The following is a 21,044-nucleotide window of genomic DNA, read 5'->3' on the forward strand; positions in this document are numbered from 1 at the left end:
GTAGGGGGTAATGTGCAGTGAAGGCTGAAGCAGCCATTGAAACTCACAGTGAATGGGAGATGATCCTGCAAAAAGAGAGTGTGTTTGTGTAATTACAGAAAATAATAATGCCTCAGCCACATAAGGGGAAAATAACAGACACAACCTTTATCCTGTTGGTTTTGTGGGGTTTATTTGTTTGGTTGGGGTTTTTTTCAGAGAGGAGTAGTGATTTTTCTTTTTAACTTGAGGTTGTTATTCTCATGGTATTGGTATCTTGTCAACATTTTTGATTGTGCGTTAGGAAAATAAATTACACTAAATTAATTAATGTTTATCTAATTTAGCAGAACTTTAACAAGTAGGTGATGAGTAGAGGATTCACATACTATAAAGAAGTGTTTTCTATAAGCTGATACCACATTTGGAGGGACAAATCATCTCTTGATGAGAGAGAGTGCTTCTATGGTGTGTGGCAATCCTAGATAATAATTTTTTTTTCTCTTCCCTGCTCTTAACCACTAAAGGATTCTCTGCCTTTCCAAAAAGTCAAGGAATTTGGGAAAATGCTTTCCAAGAACAGACATCTGGAGCTGAAAGTAATTGTGTATAATAGAAAGCTGCAGTCTGTTCCTATTAAATCTGCAACTCCAAATCAAAAGTGGGGGATATTCTTCACTGGGATGACTGATAGCACTTGATAAAATACGTAATAGTTTTAACTCAGGGGAAGACTGGGAGTACATATTTCCTTCAAGGCCCAGCAGTAGAATTTCTGACATTTGTAATGAGAGTTGTCTGCTGCACAGATTTGGACCTGAGTCCAGGAATTGTACCACTAAATCAAAGGCCTGATACTCTCATATTTCATCTCCAAAGTCATGAGGGCCTGACTGTGATTAATTGGAATGGATAAGCTCTCATGCCTCTGAATTAATGCTCTTACAGTATTACATGGGACTATGTGAAGGGTAAGATGCAGTAACCTTCACTATGGGGAGCAGCAGCTTGCCCCTTGGGGATGTGTTCACTTTGTGCATTTGTTATGTAGCAGCATTTTCCTGCATTCTCTCTAAAGGAAAAGATGATGACTATTGCTTGCAAAGTACTTTGGAAAATGCCAAGTATCAGTTCAAAGAAAATCTAACGTCTTTCCATGGGACACAAACTGTTAGATGGGTTTAATCCTTACTTATTATGTAGGAGAGGTTCTGGTGGAAACACACTGACCTAACGGGCTGATTTGGGATGGCAATGCCAATGCTTTTTAACACTCTAATTGTTCCAGAGTTAAATAAGCTCACATTCTGCCGTAATGTTATAGAATTAACAAGTGAGCTAATTCTCACTTTGAGTCTCAGAAAGAGTTAAATAGAACGAAGCCTGTCAATATTGCATTAGGATTTAAATGCATGGAAGATTAAGTTTATGTACCTTTAATAAAAGGCAGGAGATCAGATTATTAGTTGGCTTCCTCAAACATTTGGGATAGATCACTTTTCAGGTTAGATATTAGTGAATGCGAGCATAAGACAGAACCATTCAGAGAGGCCAGTAGGAAATCTGCAAAATCCTATGAATTTGCTGAATAGGAATTCATCCTATGAATCCACTGAGCAGCAGTGAGAATTGTACCTGGTGGGAAAACCTGTGACATAGCTACACTCCTCCCAGTACTCAAATCCAGATGGGCAGTGCTGCGTAGACACACTCAAACTGGCTCCCATTCTTCTACCTTCACCAGAGCTGCTGCCTGCAAGTTACTTTTCCAAACTAGCCAAGAACGTGGCATCCCAAAAAATGGCTTACTAAAAGAGCAGCACAGATAAGCAGACGGCAAGAGCTAAGTCACCTTTTGGAATGCCCCATCTCCACAAGACATATTTACACTGTGTACTGCAGCACAGAGGTCCCTGAACTAAGCTTGGAAATTTGGAATTTGAAACAATACAGCCATGTCAAGGAACCATCTGATATGCTTTTCTCGGGCTCGTTTCTGGGATTTTTTTTTCTGGATCTGGGTCTCTTGCAGGGAGCTTCTGGGACATAGGTTTACTCTCTCCTTGCTCCCACCCCTGCATTTGGATTAAGAGATGGCTGAAGGCAGGGGCCAAAACAGATCAGGAGAACACCAACCGAGTTTCACACAGTTTCGGAGGGTTTTTCTGAATGCTTTAACCCGGACTGTTTCATTGATCTCATTAGCACAACAGTGCCATAAGGGCACAAGGACCAAGCATCTAGAAATTTCTTTAAAACTGGAGAAAACATGCCGGGGGATTGCTTGGCCATTGAGGTATTCTGCTTCACTTAATTAGCGCTGCAGAAAGGCTCAGCTAATTAGCAGGGTGTAGAGTTGCTGTGACACAGTTACTCCGCTCGCAGGACCCGCGCTGATCCCTGGGCGCGGCGGGGAGCAGGGCCGCCAGGGCAGCAGGAGGCAGACCCGCATCCCCTCGGGCGGCTCTCCACGCCTCGCCGGCGGCCAGGCTGCCCCTCCCGCGAGGGGAGGCCATGGGGCGGGCTGTGCCGCCAGCTGCGGCCTGCGGCGACGCTTCGCACCTCCGGTGCCGGCCCCAGGCGCACAGGCACGAGGGACACGCGGTCCCTCGTCCCCTGGCAGGTCCAGCCGGCGGCGTGCCAAGCTCGTGCCCGCCTCTGGGGCCAGCCACCACAGCTCCTCGTGCCGCGCTGCCAGCGGGAGCAGCTGTGGGCAGGGGGGGACCGGGCGGGACCGCGGCCACCACGGCCGTGAGGGAGCAGGTGGCGGCGGGGCAGTCCCCGCCCGGGCTGCCGCGGGGCGGGGAGGGAGGCGAGGGAACAGCCCCAGCCCCGCCATCCGGGATTACCCCGCTCCCGTTCCCCCTCAGGGAACGGCGGCAAGCGCCGAGCGGGGCCGAGGCGGAGCGCAGCGGCGGGGCGGGCGGCCGACCTGGGCCGGGCCCGTCGGCCGGCTCCCTCCGCTAGGGGGCGGGCGCGGGCAGCGGGCTCCCCTCAGCGCCCCGCCCCGCCGCGCCCCGCCCGCCCAACCCAGGCGCAGGGGCCGGAGCCGGCGGCGGGATCGGGATCGGCTTTGTGGTCCCGCGGTCCGCACCTGCTCTCCTCGGTCTGCACGGTGGCGGCGGCCGCGACGGCCGTGACGGCCTTCTGCGCCCCCTGGGGGAGCGGGGCGGCGGCGGCGGCGCGGGGCGGCGCGGCAGGTACCGGGCGAGGCGGCGGGAGCGGCGCGGGGCACGGGGAAAGTTGGCGCCGCCGGGGCGACTCCGGGAGGCGGGGGCGGCGGTGCTGCCGGGGCCGCCCCCGCGCCTCCCTCCTCCTCCTTCTCCTGCACCTCGGCGGGGCGGCGGAGTGCCCGGGCGGGCGGCTGGCCCCGCGCCGGTGCCTGGCTGTCCGCCGGCCCCGCGGGAGAGCGGGGGCGAGCGCTGTTCCCGGTGGCTGGCACGGGGGAAAGCGAGCGGGAAGGTGAGCGGCCGTGCCGGCTGCGTGTCAGCCCGGCACCCGCCGAGCCGAGCCGTGCCCTCGGGGAACGGCTCTGCTCCGCTCCGCGTTGTTCCTCCGCTTTCTTTCGGGCTCCGCGCCTTGTGCGTCTAGTGCCGGGCTCCGGGAGAGGGCATGGGGAAGGTCCCGTCCCGTCCCCGGGCTCCCCTGCGCTCGCCTTTGCTGTCTGTAATATAGTGCGAGTTTGGCTTCTTCTCCGTTTCTGTTTTTTTTCCCCTAAATCGTTGGCAGAGCACCCGACTTCAGAGCCCTGAGTGCCTCGGGCGTGTTTAGGAGAGAGGGGAGCGCTGCGGGCGCAGGGCGGCCCTGCCCGTGCCTCTGCCCGTCTGGGTCTGCCGGGGCATCAGAACCCCCAAGCCCGCAGATCCAGGAGCACAGACTAGTCACCAGCAGTGCCCCACCTCAAAGGCTGCCGGGGCTCCACTGCGGGTCCTTTTCAGCATTTTGGGTGCTGACTTGCCCTGTGGAGATACAAAAATATCCAGTATATCTGTAATATACCTAAGATACATATATATTTTACCCATACATGTCAAGTGTGACAACTGTTTGCCTCATTGCTGTTATGGAACAGATGCAACAGCAGTAAAATAGGGTACTTCTTTTAATATAAATTTCTCACTCATCTTGCAGCACTTCTCATTTCCTCTCTTGACTGAACTTATCCGAAGTAATTAGTCAGTCTCTCCTTCTGTTGCTCCTTTCCTCTCTCTCAAAGATGCAGTTGGGATTTTTTTTTGTCTTCCCTGCTAGGATATTTGCTTCCCTTGTGGCACTCTTGAGCCTGTCACACAAATTGCTAGTGCTCTAATGCCTGTGTAACTGAAAGCAGAACAAGTTAGTTCTTTAATGCTATTAAATATTGGTACTGCTACTCTGTTATTCACAAACTGTATTTATAGTAGAAATACATAGATTGCCGAAGTATTAATTTTTCACAGTGGTGCACTGAAAGATTATTTATAAAAAATGAAGGTAGATGTGTAGAGTACCTACTTAGTTTTGGAGAGCAGTTGCACTTGTACTTTTTTAAAAACAAAATTTTTCTGAAACTAGTTGTACAAGAAGCAAATTATTACCTGAGGGAGTTTGATCGTAAGGGAAACAGCCAACAAACAGAACTGTGGGGGAGAAGGGTCTGCTCAGTTACCATATCTAGAAAGACTTCCTTGCTAATGCAATACAAATGCTAAATTTTTATGATGTTGACATTCTCTGGCATTGTCCTGTGGCAAAAATGTCTTGATAGGTTGGTGACAAATACCTGACACATTCTTGTTTTCTAGTTCAGAAGAAAAAATGTAATACTCTGCATAGTTCGAAGTACTCTTAACAGAACAGCTCATTTGAAGGACCAACTTGTGATGATAAGATTAATTTTGTTTCATTAAACACTCTAATATGGCTGGCAGTGGATTCCTGGAAGAACTCCTAACACTTGTCATCTCTCCCTCTGTCTCTCTGACTTAATAGGCATTTCTAATGTTTCTGTTATCAACTTTTTGTACATTCTAAGACCGGGTGGGTCATTGAGTTCATTATTCTAGGACATAAAATTGGGTAATATCACAGTGACATGTTGTACCTTACAATATTTAACTCTTTACCCTTATGATTCCAAAATACTTTCAGTATGAAGTAAGACACTGATAAAACTATAGTTAAGTGATACCCTATTAAATTGTAAAGCTCCATAGCTGCCTGTCAACTAATAATTTTGTATTATTGGTGTAATACGCTTAAAGCAGCAAACAGAAGCAACAAAAAAGTAGTAACAAAAAAGTTAGTGGTAGTATCATCTCTTCTTGAGTATGTTCATGACTTACCATGTGATAAATCATGTTTTCATCCAATCCAGGAGTCTAAAATATCAGCTGATTTCTAAAGATCTTGGGTGGACTGTTTTTTTAGTAGTCAGTATTACAGCAGAGACAGTTGTGCATACTTTTCTAAACTGTGACCTACTTTTCATCCTGATGGGTATACGATAGCTTTACACAGACACTGTAAGAGTAACCTTACACAGGTACAACACCAAAAGTCTTGTGCACAGAAGTCATGAATGTTAAATTCTCCAAGGTGGACTACATGACAGTACAGTGAGCAGTTCTTCTGTTTTGTCACTTCATTCATAAATAATATTTGCCATGCTGGCATCTATGCATAGGGACATTTGTTCATTAAAACTTAACCAGTTAAAAGTAAAATGTGGTTTAGTGGTGATGAGGACCACAGTTACCAATCTCACTGTTTTAGATGTGGTAAATGTTCATTGTAAATTTTAGAGAAATCTTGTGGTGTGAGTTTGGTTTTAGTTGTTGTGTTGTATTGTTTGTTTGTTTGTTTATTGGTTTTTTGACTGAGAAACCCATTCCCTAAGCTTCATAACTGTGAACTTGAGAACTGATTTCTCTCAGAGGCAACACTATCTGTTCATCTACTGAAAAGTTTGCACAGGAAAATGAAACAGCAACATTGCTCAGTTGTACCAAACCAACAGCTTTGAGTATATTACACAAAAAATATTTGGTTTGCTTCCTCCTACTATTTGTTGGTGTTTGTAGCATTGTTTTCTCTTCTGGCTGCCTATGTGTAGCAGTGCAGTGTACATTTTGTTCCATGGTGTTGAGCGCATGATGTTAGTCAGCAAGGGGGATTTGGCACAACACTGGTGAGAACCCATAACTCTGCCATTTCAGCCCCTGATGGAAGCATCCCATACCTTGGGCTGGAGCATGGGATGGCTCACTTGAATAGGAGTTAATTGAGTAACTCTGAATTGGGTTTGTCTCTTAAGAGAGAGACAGAGTTTCAGCAACTTAATTCTGGCAAGGGAAGTGTCTACCTGCAGTTTTGTCTTGGAGTTGGATGCTTTTCGTGAGCTGTAGTGTTTTCTTGTTCTCGAAGCCTTGAAGTCAGAAGGTGTATGAGGGCTTTCCTCATGACAAGTGGGAATCTATGGGAGGTAAGTTATTCTTCCGTTGAGGTCTTTACTAAGGAGAAAGAGCAGGCACACAAGCAGTGGAGTGGAGTAACAGATGTGCTGCAAGTTTCATCCTGACATACCTTGAGATAATTTATTCTCATCTCCCCATACCCTGAGAGACCATTGCCTTCAGTCAGCATGTACTGAACCTCACTGAGTAGTTCTAATTTCTATTATTAGCATTGTAATATGAAACGTAGTCACATGTCCCCTATGGGACTTTGTGTTCTTTCTCTTTCTTCTTTTCATATCCCTGCATTCATGAAATGCTATGAAATCAGATACTATAGAAATCATTGTCTAATAGCTTGCTTTATAAAGCTTTTTTTTGGTCTTAATTTTTCTTCCTGTTGTTAAACTGCATTCACAATCTTGAAGAAGCTTCTCCCTGCAGAAAATTCTGATACTTCCTACATAATTTTGTTGCTTGAGTTGTGCTGAACTCACTGTAATGCTGGTCATGCCTGTCTGATAGATTTTGGTTTTGATTTCCAGACATTACACGAGTAATGGTAACAGTGTTGCTGTCCTCTGGATCAGGAGCAATCAAGAGGGACTTGAAAACCTTGTAGGTTCTTGGTGCGCTGCTGTACTGTTGTTCACCTCATGAGTCTCACGTGCTCTTGGTTTACAAGTTAGAGATGTCCAAGCAAAATATGGGCTCTGGGCATACATTTGGAATACAGATTATTCAGCTGGTACTGCTCAGGAAGATGCGAGGCATTTTTTAATCAGTTTCCAGAAAAAAAGTTGAAAAAGATACAAGCAGAACTGTATCAGCCTCTTCACCAGGCTTAGAGTTCCCTGGCTTTGTCTGTCACACCTCTGTGGTTCGAGAACCTTCTTGTCTCACGCAGTATTACCATCCCTTCTCAGCATGTCTCCATCCAATAACAATACTTCCTCTTTTAAGAAATACAGTTCCTCTGTCCAGGAACTGTCACCTTTGATTCAACAGGAGAGCATATCACTGCATAAGGGACGTGGTGGATCTAGGTCCCTAAGTCTGAATCAGCACATTATCCTAATGGCCTCTGTTTGAAATGAAAATCATTAGGAGTGGTTGTGTCTGATGTATCTCTCTGACTAAGTTCCCTCAGTCAAACTTCTGCAAATGTCTCTTCAATATGAAGATTACAGAACATTAGACAAGTAATGCAGTTTTACAAATAAAACAGAAATCCCAGGAGCAGTGAAGCTTGTTCATGCTATGAGCATATGTTAATCTGTCATATTGGCTGTAATTTCATCAGTTCCCTTTCTTGGCAAGTTTAGGTTTGGTAAAAGCACAACAACATATGTTAGGGGGGAGAGGAAGAGAGTCCCAAGCTTTGAATTATGACTAAAAACGCTGCTGAGGAAACTGTGTTTTTCAGAATTTGGAGCTGAGAAGAACTCTTCAAGTTAAATGTTCTCAATCCCTTTTTTTAGCGGAAGGAGTATTAGGCTTTCTGAAAGGTGTTTTTTACTGAAAGTGAAGTGGGTTCCTTTCCCTGCATGGCAAAGTCAAAATACAGCCAAGCTAAGTTGCATGCTTGCTTGTATTGACCAATTCAGTGAGTATGTTTCAAGAGGCAAGGTAGTAACCCTTGTCACAGCCACCTACTCTACCCTCTTTGTCAACAACCAGCTTTTATTTTACTAATTCAAGCTGGTGGCTGGTGCACTCCGAAATTGGTTAGATAATTATTCTCAAGCAATACTGTGCAATACTAAGGTAGCAATTTACCAGTCACAGAGTTCTTGGTTCAGTCACTAGCTTTGATTTTGGAACTCTCCCACTAATATTAAGTCATGTTGCTCATAGAAATTCATAAAAAGTGAAGCTAAAGCCAGTCCTCAACTGAAATCTGTACATATGTGTTATCTTAGTGAGAGGTGAAGTTTTACAAGGAGTTCAAGAGGTTTTTAATTATTCAAGGTGAAAATAAAATCAGTATGTTTTTTCTTCTGTACGGAAAGTGCAGAAAGTGATTCCAACTCTTTGTTCTTCTGTTGCAATGTAATATAAAATTTATTGTGTACTCTTCCTTTCAGTGCACATAACCTTTGAAACAAGCTAAAATATTTGATTTCTGATGTTAATGTGGACAATAAAAATATGCTTCACTTTCATATTTTCTGAAGAAGAAGGAATGGTAAAGTTTGTATGAAATCATAAAATGCTTCAGACATCGTAGCTGGCAAATACAGTTGCAGTGTTTTAGTGGTAGCTCTAATTTTGGTCATTCTGAGAGATGCCAGTAGTACTAACCAAGACTTGTGCCTCAACAATATGGTTTAAAGGTCAAATTAAACACGCATGTGCATGAAGTTAAGCTGCCATTTAAGTTTCTGTATAGCAAGAAGCAAAAAAACCCTTTTCAAGTAATTTATTTATTCTGAATGGGACTTTTTTCCTTTCTTAACCTGAGCAAGACTTTAAAAAATAGTTCTAGAGAAGGAGCAGCTGTAATTACGCAGCTGAAATCAACAGTGAAGTATTCCACTACTAAGTCAAGCGCTGTTTTATTTGCACTTTGAAGTATGAAAGTAGTTATGATTTGACATCTTGTTCATTGATTTCCTGCTATCCTCTCCCTCCACCCCCGGAGAGATTTTAATCTGGTGTGTGCAGTGTTATGGAAAGCCAGCAGTTCATAACACCAAGCTGTGATGAGTAACCATGGCTATTTCCCTAGCAAGTTATGTGATACAGTTACGCTCTCTGGCATGACGCATTTTATGAATCAAAGCTGGGAGCCTGAGCTGTGACTTGTATACTTATGGGATTTCGTACTGTGGTGTTGTTCTTGTGTTGTTTGCCTACAGTTCTGTGACTATGGATCCTCTTGTTCAACATGGGCTGTTCCCCATGGATTGGCCCAAGTATGCAGAGGTCTGACCTCTGCAGTTTCACTCAGTTTTGGTGGTTTTTTGTTTTGTTTTAACTTAAGTTTTTATCCCAGGTATTGGATGTATGTGCAGTTATATTCTGTTTCTACATTTTCTTCAGTCTAAATGCTTTTCATAACTTTTGTGATTTGGGTGTTGTCTTCTGGTTTTTTGGGGCTCTTTTTTTTTTTTAATATATATTCTTACATAGATGGGGAAGTACTGTGCTTCTGGAACTCTAATGGTGTAGATAGAGGCACAGCTTTTGACTGAGGCAAATGTGAACATATACCTGAAGTTAAGGACATGCAAGTATTTTTATTCCCATGGTTTCAGCAGTTTGTTTGAAGAAGGTATCTTCTTGCCTGTGTTGCTGATGTTCCAACTAACACTTTAAGAGCCTGTAGGTAAAGCAGACTGTACTTTGGTCAAGTTGAAGATCAGCTAGCACATGTTAAAGTACAGCTTGCCTTATCTTCACATTGTTCTTTCAGAGTATGTGAATCTATGTTTACTGTAGGAAAGAAAAGCATCTTTGAACAACCTAGTGAGCACAAGCTGTCCTTGTTGGGTTTCAGAGGTTGTTTTAGGATGAGATAATTTCTAGTCTTTGCACATGCTTCAAGCCATATTTATGAATATATATCTGTATATCAGTAAAGATTTATTAAGGCACTTTCAGAACTTGTTTAAAAGCATTTGTCCATCATCCTGGCCTGCTGAGTGCATTCAGTTCACAGTTAGGGTATACTTCAAACTTTTATGATGTCCCTGTCTTCTTATTTTTGGATTCAGTATGTCAGTGGATTATGTTAATTATTGAAAGACTTTAAGGGGATAAAATTATTAAACTCTGATAGTTTTCTCTTTCACATAGAATTGCCTAGACTATTGCTGTTTGATTAAGGTTTCCACCCTTTCCTATGCCTAACTCCATTTTAAGTCTTGTTTCTCTCCATTTGTGAAGAATGAAGTCAAGAATCGGTGAAGTTGTTTATGAGAACAATCCTTCTCTTAATAGTGGCATAAACCTGGTTACAATTTTAGTATCTGATACTAACCATCTGATTCTAACCATTGCCGTTTTCATCCACAACACTCTCAGACACCTAAAAAAGATGTCACAGTTTTCACTTGATGGAAACTCATTGGTAAGCTTGACTTAGGGTAGAGCAAAAGCCACTGTAAAAAACATGTTCGTTATTCTATTAATAATTAGTTTGAAAAGAGATCATGTCTTTTGGGAATATTTTTACAGAAAGACCTTATTGTTTTAATGATCATAAACCTTTCTATCTTCACAGCATGATTTTGTAAGTGGAGTTTATTTTGTATGGTACCTGAAAAGGTTTCTAAGAATTTAGCCATGCATGACTGCTGGTTTAAGAAATTTAAGTTTTCCATGTGTTTAATAAAACAATTTAAAAAATACAATAGTAAAGACAGCATAGACTACTTGGAGAGTTATGCAGCATTTGATGGCTGTTTCATAGAATGTTACAAGCCAGTGAAAAATCCAATATTTGTTTATAACTTAAAATTGTGAAGAACAGTTTGGGGTGGAATCAATGCTTTCTGGTTTATTCCAAAACTATAGGCAATTTGAGGTATCACTGAGAAAATTCTGATGTGCAAATATCAGGCAACTCCTAATTTGTGAAAATATTTATGGTACTTTGTGTATATTAACAGTTTTTAGTAAGACTGCACATAGGTGTAGGGTTTTATATTTGCAGCTACTATGGAGGTTGTTCCTTCTTCTTGCTTTCATATTTGTTCAGACTTTAGCAACACAGTTTTTCTTTGAAGTAGTTGCCAGAAAGTTTCATAAGTGGAGGAAATTTCTGTGGGACCACACCATTCAGGGAGTGCTACTGATATGACAAGAAACAAAACATCCCTGACATATTTTAGAACTCCTCAGAATGCTCTTGTAGTAAAGCAGCTCTCCTAATTGCAGCTTTCTGTTCGCTAAATTCAATGGTTTTTAAGTTTATTCTCCAGTTCTGGTTAGTGTGCTTCCCATTTGTATTGAAAATGTGCATCTGGAGAAAAGGTACCTATCTTAAGGAAGCTGGTGATTTGGCACTTGGCAGCTGATAAAGGCTCCAGGATTAAGAGAAGCACACTGGCTCTTGGTAACTAGGAAGTGATTCAGTGTTTAATAGTGGGAAAAGTTGTGGGTTGTGTATTTTGTGGTTTTGGGGTTTTTTGCCTTATGCCTTTTTTGAACAGATAGCGCTTTATTATTTTTCAGATAAATATTTAATCTTTCAGTTCATTCATGTGATAGGTGGTGCCTTTGCCCAAGGGTACCAAATAACTGATGTGTCATGCGAGTGTCCTGTCACTGTCCAGTTACCGAGCCCGAGCTGGCCAACAGCGTTCTGCTTCTCGCCAGTACACCGTGTGTATCAGGTAGCACCCCCTGGAATGAACCAGGAACATCATACTTTCTTTGGGGCAGATTGCGTAGGGTTGCAGCATCACAGTTATTTCTCCTTGTCACTGTGAACAGAAAAACACAATCACACAGTTGTTTAAAATCAGTGGTAAACTGGTAAACTCTGTTTATTACTTGTGAATATATATTGGTTTTAGATACTGGGCTAGGAGTACATTTGTTTTGACTGTGTCATTCATTTAACTATACTTGGTTTCTAAACAGATTTATCTGACTTGTGAGCCATCAAAGGTCTCGGGGTAATCAAACAATGATGCAGTGGAATAAGAAGCTTGGCATATTCAGAATTAGGAAAATTTTCTTCACCAAGTGAATTAGCAAGCTTTGGAACAGTCTGTCCAGGGAAGTGGTGGAGTCACCATCCCTGGGGATATTTAAAAGGCGTGTAGATGTGGCACTTAGGGAAATGGATTAGTGGTGTCAGTGCTAGGCTAACGGCTGGACTTGATGATCCTAGAGATCTTTTCCAGCCTCAATGATTCTATGATTCTGATAAAGCTAATTGATCACTGGAATAATTGCTTATTTCTGTTGACTTCTTGATTCTGAAAACACAATATAAATAATGTTTCTTCAAAACAACCCTCCATCTTCTTGGAGCAAAAGGATTGCAGAGGACTTGTGATTGTTTTATACAGGAAACCAACATTTCTCATGATGTGTTCCCCGTTTTCTTTAGCTTATGAGTAAGTACTCTGACCCTTTATTAAAAGAAGTTTTGAAGGATGAAATGCTCTGAAAATGGAATTTTCAGATATTAATTAGTGTGGTCTTAAAAACAAGCCTCTAGAATCTGTTGTGTTGGGGTCTAAAGTTAGCTCTGTCAAGTTACTCAATTACTCTGAGGAGCAAGAGATTTTGTTACTATTATCAATTACAACCTCTGTTACTTGTTAACCAGTGCCTGCTAAGTTACTGACGTACGGACTGACTTGGAGTAGTGTCATGTTGTGTACTACGGTCATCCTTGTTTAGTTTTGCTTTTTTTTTTTTTACTGATTACCCAGGAAGTAAATCTTTCCCAATATAAAACAACTGGCTTAAAATTTCTCTTTTGAGTTCAAAGTAAGCAGCCAAAAACAATTACAAGCTCTGTTATCAAGGGATTAAAGAAATAAGTTTGCATTTTGCTTAGTCTCCCAAGTGTCCAGCACTGCAGCTTTATTATCACCTCATTTACCAAAGGCAAAAGTAGATTTTTTTTTTTTTTGGCCCATATTTGTCCCTCTGCTTTCTGTCACCCGGACATTTATAAACACATTAATGTGAACACCAAACATAGTCTGTCTCCTACACTGCTTACCATCACAGAATCATTGAATGGTTTCGGTTGGAAGTGACCTTAAAGATCATCATCCAACCTCTCTATGTTGTGTGCAAGGACACCTTCCTCTAGAACAGGTTGCTCAAATCCCCATCCAACCTGGCCTTGAGCTCTTTCGTGGATGAGGCATCCACTGCCTCACCACCCCCACAGGAAAGAATTTTGTCCTAATATCTAATATGAATCTAGCCTCTCCTGGTTTAAGGGCATTCTCCCTTGTCCTGTCAACTATGCTCATGTAAAAGATTCCCTCTCCTTCTGTAGTCCCCCTTTTGGGACCAGAAGGCTTAGTTTATTTAATGAAATAAAATTACTTCTAAGCTCAAGATACTATGCTTATCCTTATAACTATTTTTTACAGAAGTTGACTGTAGGCCTAATGTTGTAGAAGCTCTGAAGAAAGTGCCACCTCAGTTGTGTGGATGGTCACAGCACTGCAGGAGTCCCGTGTGTATCAGTGGTCCTCAGCTGCCACGTGCCAGCGTCCAGAGCTGTGAAATGGTCTCTCTTGCTTAGGGACAGCTCACAGCACTCCTTGAAGCAGGTGTGCTTTGCTTTTCTGGCAGTGTGAAGAAAAACTGGCTTTACAACCACCTCCATGTTATAAGGCAAAGTTGAACTTTTAACATGGGTAATAAAAAAGCCTGTTCTACTGGATTGATTAGAGGCAACTTCAAGGCAATCAGCAAATGTGCCTCTCGCCAGCAGATAAGGTTAGCAGAATGAGGAGCCTGGCTTTATTAATGTCCTTCTTTTCCATCCATCGAGATCCCTTTTGGCAGTTGATGTGTGACAAGTGAACGAGGTGTGAGTTTGTGTTTCTTCATACGCTTAACTCTGATGGGCTGTCAGCTGACCTCAAGCAACATTGGGTCAAATAAACACTCCGCTCCTGAGTTTTGCTGCTTAAGAAGAGTGCTGGTTGTCCATCCCTGCGCCAGTAATGTTCGGTCCTCCTGGTTTCAACACATTTTAAATGTATAATGTCTTAAAGACATCACGCTGTGAACCATATGAAGAGGTTGCTGCCTGCCCTGGGGCTGGGACTTCTGTGTGAGGCTCTGCAGATGTCTGTATTGCTCTGCCCGCAGGGCAGAGCGTGAGCAGGTGCTTGACTTACGTTCAGTCACTACCTGCGCTGGTGCTGTCTGCATCCTCTGTCTGAAGGCTGGGCAAGACTGGCAGCACGGAGGAATGTGTGGGACTCACAAAGGCCTGGCACCTGGGAGAAGAACGGAAGGGCTCAGGCTTGGACAGTTGGCAGCTCAGGATCCTGACAGAGGAGAGCAGTAGTAGGCGCATGCTCAGAGACAGCTGGGAATGCCTTTGTGACTCTCTTAGAACAGTGGATGGTGCCAGAGGTGCTCACCGGAAGGGGTCACTGATATATAACCCAGTTATTTATTAATAAATATAGGAATTGACCAGTTAGATCTGTTATAAACCTGTAGTTACTTGAAATAAATATTCTGCAAACCTTAAATTCTATTATTCTGCTTTTATTTTAGGGTGCTTATGTTTACTGTTTTTATCATTTTGTTGTTGTTGTTGTTTTAATTAGGTGTCTGTATATAAGGGGAAAAATAATATTTGCTTTGAGAACTATTTAACTCTGGGAACAGATTATGTAGAGAAGTATTGAAGTCTTCCTTGCTGGAAGTATTCAAGTTTTGACCTGATGGGACCTTGGAAAATCTATTTTAAAGCCCTACTTTCAAGAACAGTTAGACCAGATGATCTCCAGAGGTCCCTTTCAACCTAGATTTTTCTATGATTCTGTGATCTAGGTCATATATAGCCATGTTTTTCTAAAATATTTGTGGTAGCATAATGGCAAGTACATTAATCTTGATAAAATAAAGGATATTATTTCTCTTGAAAATAAATGTGGGAAATCAGTCCACCAATGCAATACTGATGCCAGTACACAATGATAAACTTACAGAAAGAATTTACATTGTTGTTCTGTATTAGAGAAATAGCTATAAAGCTGATAGTCAGTTGTTCTTACTTATATGAGAGCAGAAAGAGCTCTTAGTGAGGTTGCATCCTGTGAGGAGTTTGCTTGATGCATATCATGCTGCTTGAGTAGTGTTTAAAAACCTAGTTTCAAACCTAATCAGAAAGCATTTGAGTAATAGTAGCAAATACTTTCCTCCCCTTTATATTGGTTATATGTAAATGATGAATACCTGAATGAAGATTTTATGGCTGATGAATGTTGTGTATGTATATGTGTATATATATGAAAATAACATATGTATTTATGTGTTTGTTGCAGAACAAATTGAACAAGCTTGTAAATGGTGGAACTATATTTGTTTCAAAACACTTTGAAGTAGACATATCCTGTTTGTAGTTGGTTTCTGGGTGTTTTTGTTGGTGGATTTTTTTTTTTTTAATTTGCCTATCTGTTTTCCAAACTGGCCAGCTGTTGTGGTTGGCCTTCCTGGTGTCTTTTTGGTTTTTGTCCCAGCAGTTCACTGTAGAAATTGTTACATTACAGGGCATTCCCTGTATGACATTTCAAATTAGTCTTTCAAATTTTGCCAAGGTAATTCTGCTGTCTAGAAATATTGCTGAGATCTGTGGTGGTGTCTGTGCATATACTGTGTAAAATCTGTACAGCACTGCAGAAGACCTAAAAATTTAGACCTGACTTTCAGAGTGGAACTTAAGGATCTCTTGCTGCAGATAACAAAATCCTATAAGCTACTTCATGGGAAAGTATACTTAAATATTCAAAACCTTTTACATTAACCTGTGACTGATTTGCATGTAAAATTAGGTTCAGGGACTACTTGGTTTAGTTATGATCTGGCCTGAGTATATTTAGCAAGTTTTAGATACTGTGCTTAACTTTGCAATAGAAGAGGAGTACATATATATGGATATACTTTACAAGCCTGTTTTATAGTGACTCCTCAGGTTCTTTTAATTTTTTTTTTCTTTTCATTAAGCTAGTAAAAGTATTTCAAGCAGGGAGAAAAATAGTTACAAGGTCAGCATTCCTCTAAATGAAAACTTTGTCTTTTTTTTACCTGGTGTTGCTAATGATTTATTCTTTTCTTTGTTGCTTGTTTAAATTATTTAATATCTTCATTTTCTTTGCATTTAGATCAGGCCTATTTTTTGTTTTCCTGGTACCTAACCACTTTAGACCTGCTCTTGAAATGGGCAGCAAGGTACTTCCATTATGCTTGCCTTCGAGAAGGGATGTTTGATGTAGAAGTTTCTTATTCTTCCATGACTCCTTAGCATAATTGCAGCCATCACAGTCCGTGTTCAAACAGCGCTGCTCCAGGCACTGGTGTGCTGTCACCTTTCTCTGGATAGCTAGATTTATAACTAACTACTCTTTGCACAATTACAAATATTAAAATTTAGATGACAGCTCTCCTTGGCAGGGCAGGGAATGGGGGAGAAGGACTTCAAGCGGGTTAGTCCTAGAGTGAGGAGCTGGTGGTGTTGAACGCTGCTGTCAGCACCGAGCCCACTCTCTCCTAGAGCAGCCTTCCCCGGGATCGTTCCGGGCCGGAGGGCCCGCGCTGTTAGCTCGGCCCGCAGGTGCTCTGGAAACACCAACACCTCCGGGCGGCCTTTGGGAGCCTCCGGCCCGGCCCTGGTTAATGAGTAGCCCGGAGCTCCGTGTTCCCAGCGCGGGGCGGCTCGGCGGGGTCACCGCCGCACGGCGGGCAGGCTGTGCTGGGCTGCGAGCCCTGCAGCCACGCTCTTGGCGGTGGCAGTGGGCCCAGCACAGCCAGGCTTCTCTTCCAAGCCCAGTTTTCAAGCCTCTTTTGGAGGTTTGCGTGGCTGAAAACCAGAGGAAAGTAGCCATCTGAGACATCTGCATTTTGGAAATTTTTAGTCCTTTCTTTACTGCATTTGTAATGAAAGTTGTATTTTGATGCTGAATTTCTTAGGTTTGATGGCAATTGGTAGTAGCTGGACTTCTAAATTTAGGAAAAAGTGCTACAGCCTCATAAGGATTTAATTTTACTTCAACTGCGTTGATATTCTTCTCTTTTTGCTTTCCAAGTGTTAGATTAATTGATCAAAACAGTTTTGTTTTTTTCTGAAGCAAATTACAGTATGATTCCTCTGATTCCACCTACACGACTAAGAATGCACATTTCTTTCTTACAAGCTTAGTACAGTTACAGTACTTGATTGATTTTGTACATCTTTGATGATGTTGCCAGTTTTTTCCTTCATGGTTCAATATTGGTCATCGAGCAAAAAGTTGTTGGAGATAAGAAGGTGATAGTTTGCTAAACTGTTGCATACTGAGGCTTGGGGTAGAAGAAAGTAATTAGTACGGTCTGTGATGATGGTTGTAATAATACCACCAGAAGAAATAGTTGTCATCCTTGTTCTTCTGAGGTTTTCATTTCCCTCTCTGTCTGGAGATATCAGTAAGGTGGAGCTGAGGAGTGGGTCTCAAAGCATTAAAAGTGAATAAAGGCAAGATATTTTATATTATAATTTTTATATTAAAATATATATAATTTCATAATGTAAAAGACTATTTATGTAATATTTATATTATAAAATTAGTATTTTATATGTATATGTGGCAGGTCAAACCTTTGTCTGTAAAACAAGATGATAAGACCTGTATTAAAGTGCATGTCTGTAGAAGTGTGTGTCTGGCACACAAATTAACATGTGTATGTGGTCAGTGTTAGCTGTCTGTACACGAATAATTTGAGTCATGTTGGAGAAAAGGGTGACAAATTCAGTAGTAAGAGAATGCCAGATAGTTGAATGAGATACATCTGACTCCTCACCCAGCTGTGCAGATAACATTTCTTGAGAGTGGCTGGGACTAAAAAGAGGTGCTGTCAAGGAAGCACTTCAGACTCAGCATGAAATCATACTATCTAACATTTATGAAAGGAAACCCACAAAAGATACTGAAACTTCAATGGACATTAAAAAAAAAAAAACAACAAGCAATCATGACCTCCAAAAAAACCCCCAAACAAACAAACAAAAAGGCTCCAAACACCATATTTCACAAAAATTGATGATTTAACCCCTCTCTTTATTTTTTTTTTTTCTTCTTTAATGGTGGTAGTAGGAATTCATACAAATCCTGAATACATTTTTTGCTTTTTTTTCCTGGCACTGATCTAGTTCTTGAGGAGGAAACTTAATTAATTTTTTTAAAGGTGCCAGGTAATTTTCCTTCACTATCTTATCTAATTTCTTCTTCCAGTCTCTGCATGATTGTCATACCCATGTTACCTTTTGCTTTGTTCCACCCCATTGTGCTTTATTTATCCAGTACTTGTTTTTATGTCTGGTCTTCTGCTTATTCTACTTGAAACCCCCTATGTTCTTCAGAGCCTGCACTAGTTCCTGATTCAATTAGTCTTATCAGTTCTGATTTATTTTTACGTTTGAACATCATCTGATATAATGCTTTTGAAATTTATGGAAAGGGCAGCACTTTCTCCATGAATATAAAGAAATAAACCAGGAAGCATTCCCTTTTTGATTTTCCTCAAGGTTTTGAAGTGCTTCCCAGCCAGAGCTCTGCTGTGAAGTTCTCTTAGACCTCCCTTCCAAATGTGCTGCTGCGATTCACATTGGCTGCTTTGTGTTTGCTGGCTCAGCCAGCTTGTCATTGCATTCAGTCTCCAGCAAAACTGTCCTACCAATTATTCTTTCTAGTCTTGCAAATTGCCTTTACTTTGAAAGAATTTCTGTTCTTGTTGTATTGCATCAAGAGGGGGACTCTATGCTGCTGCATGAATTTAGCCTGGCTGAAGGTTACATACCTTGCAAGTTTTGGCTAGATTTAGCAGTTAATTTGTTGAAGCTGCATGCTGAAGCTGAATCCCCACCCCATTTTTGCAAGGGACAAACTTGCTTGTGTGAAATACTAGGTTTTATTAATAGTAGGAAAATGTATGTGGTGTAGGTCAGAATTTGTACTTTGATTCCAAAGATCAGGTAGCAGCTGAGAGCATTCAGCATGTGTAAATATTGATGTCACATTCAGAAAGCTCTCATGGGCAAGCAGACCACTTGCTTGGTCATGACAAGGTACATTTTGCACTAGGAGAGCAATTAAGTTTAAGTAAACTAAGCTGAGTATTTTTATTTAGGTGTAATTTAGGGTAGGCAATCTGGAATAGGGGTCATTACCTTTGTTACTGATTACAGCCTAAGCTTAAATATTAGAGATCTATGTAAAGGTTTAGCTAATAGCTTTCAAAATCAAGCTGTTAATCTATTTTATTCAGTTGCTACGGTAAAATAAGCTTGATGACATCAAAGGACCCATTTTAAATTAATTTCTCCTTTTAAGCTCTCATGATGATCAGTTGTTTCCAGGAAAATGGCTTGTTTGTCATTGATTTGCTGTACTGGTCACTTTTGTTCAATTGACTAGTCTTAAACAAAACTAGAAATACAATGTACTGTGTTTTCAAGGAGTCCTTGTTTTGATGCCTTTCCTTTAAAATGCACTTCTGATGCGTTGCTGGGTCGTGGAAGGAACACAAAGGCAAAACAACATTAGTAGTTGGGGACTTCTGTCCCGTTTTTCATTCCAGCTGTTCTGTGATCATAGCTCTAACCTGACTCTGCCGTCAAGCCCCTCTACCTCTCCCAGCCCTTCTACATGAAGTTTTGAGGAATTTGCCTGTGGGGAAGCATTGCCCATTACCTCTGCCTTGCAAAAGCGCTGAGCAGTGAGGAAACTGGGAGAGAAACCAGATCTCGGCACTGTAAGCAGAGCTCTCCCTTTTTTGCTCCTGTTTCAGTATAAACCAGCTGTGCTGGCCTAGAGCCTGCATTCCTCTGTAATCGGTTGCCACAGCATACTAAGATTGCTTTGTGGGAAGTAGATAAATATTCTACCTGCCAGTCAGGAATACAAAAACTGAAGTAGAAAGGCTTGGGGAATGTCAGATCTACTTGGCTAAATTCGGTGCGTTTGTTTGAAAATGTTTGGCATTGTCTTGTGCATTGAATGGTTTGAAACTTCAAAACCAAAGTAGCCTCTGAATTATAAACTCTGAAAAATAGCAGCAATTGATACATAGCATTCTCAAAAATGAGAAGGTTTAATTCTGTAAATTATGTGATCTTGGCTGTGCATGGGAGTTTTAACAATCTTGTAAATATAAAGTTGAAGAGACTTCTTTATTTCAGATGGCAACAGGAGGCTTTTTTATAAATGCCCATTTGCTGGATTGCTGTGTTTAAAATATACAAAAATGACCTAAATGGGGTTGAATTATTTGTGTAAGTGCTATATATCTGTAGGAGAGTTGTAGAAGGAACAAGAAAACACCAGAAAACCTAAAACAACCCCTTGCCCTGTTTCCCAACAAACCTGAAGTAGTACTTCATTGGTAAAGAGCAAGCAGTTCTTTACCAGACTCCTTTACAAAATCTCACTCTAATCCATTCCATTTTAGTCCCCCAAACTCCAGTTTGGTTTGCATGGCTCGTGCTCGCTCTACTTTGGTGGCCTCATGGCAGAAGGTTTAGCAGGTATTTGTTTAGAAGTTGGCCCAATGTACTCACGCCAGCCTGTGATGATGGAGGAACGCTCTGCCTTCCCTGGTCTAGGGAGATTTCTGTGCTGAGATATCTGGGACATGGCTGTCCAGCCTCAGCTTGGTACCAAAGCTGCATTGAATCCTGACTGAGAGGTTGCTTTTTGGCTCTTTGGGGGCTTAAGTTAATTAATGTGTTGAAAGGGAGAAAATGACCAAGAGATGGCTGCCACTGGGTTTGCAGTGGTGGGAAGCTGCAGGAGCATCTCTTTTAGGTAAAAGCTTTTTTGGAGTGGTCTCCTTCTGGTATGGTGCACCATGGTCACAGGGTGTGTGGTAATCTTGTAGGGTGGTGAAAAAATTGCCCAACAGGGATGTAAAGAAGTAAATGTTTATATTTTG

The 21,044-nt window shown here is 41.8% G+C and overlaps 1 protein-coding gene across 5 annotated transcripts in view; it reads left to right on the top strand.

Annotated features, from left to right (window-relative positions):
• Nucleotides 1-21,044, top strand: part of PTPN3 (protein tyrosine phosphatase non-receptor type 3) — a 163,160-nt gene that overhangs the window by 36,539 nt on the left and 105,577 nt on the right. The window contains exon 1 of one of the 5 annotated variants that reach the window (XM_063398894.1): nucleotides 3,012-3,179. The exons of 3 other annotated variants lie outside the window; for them this stretch is intronic. The gene's annotated coding sequence lies outside the window, so the exon portion shown is untranslated. Of the gene's footprint in view, nucleotides 1-3,011; nucleotides 3,180-3,211; nucleotides 3,442-21,044 lie in introns of those variants that run through there. One more of the 5 variants, XM_063398903.1, reaches the window with a different exon arrangement.

Source organism: Prinia subflava, chromosome 1 (assembly GCF_021018805.1).
Source record: "Prinia subflava isolate CZ2003 ecotype Zambia chromosome 1, Cam_Psub_1.2, whole genome shotgun sequence".
Taxonomy (NCBI): Eukaryota; Metazoa; Chordata; class Aves; order Passeriformes; family Cisticolidae; genus Prinia; species Prinia subflava.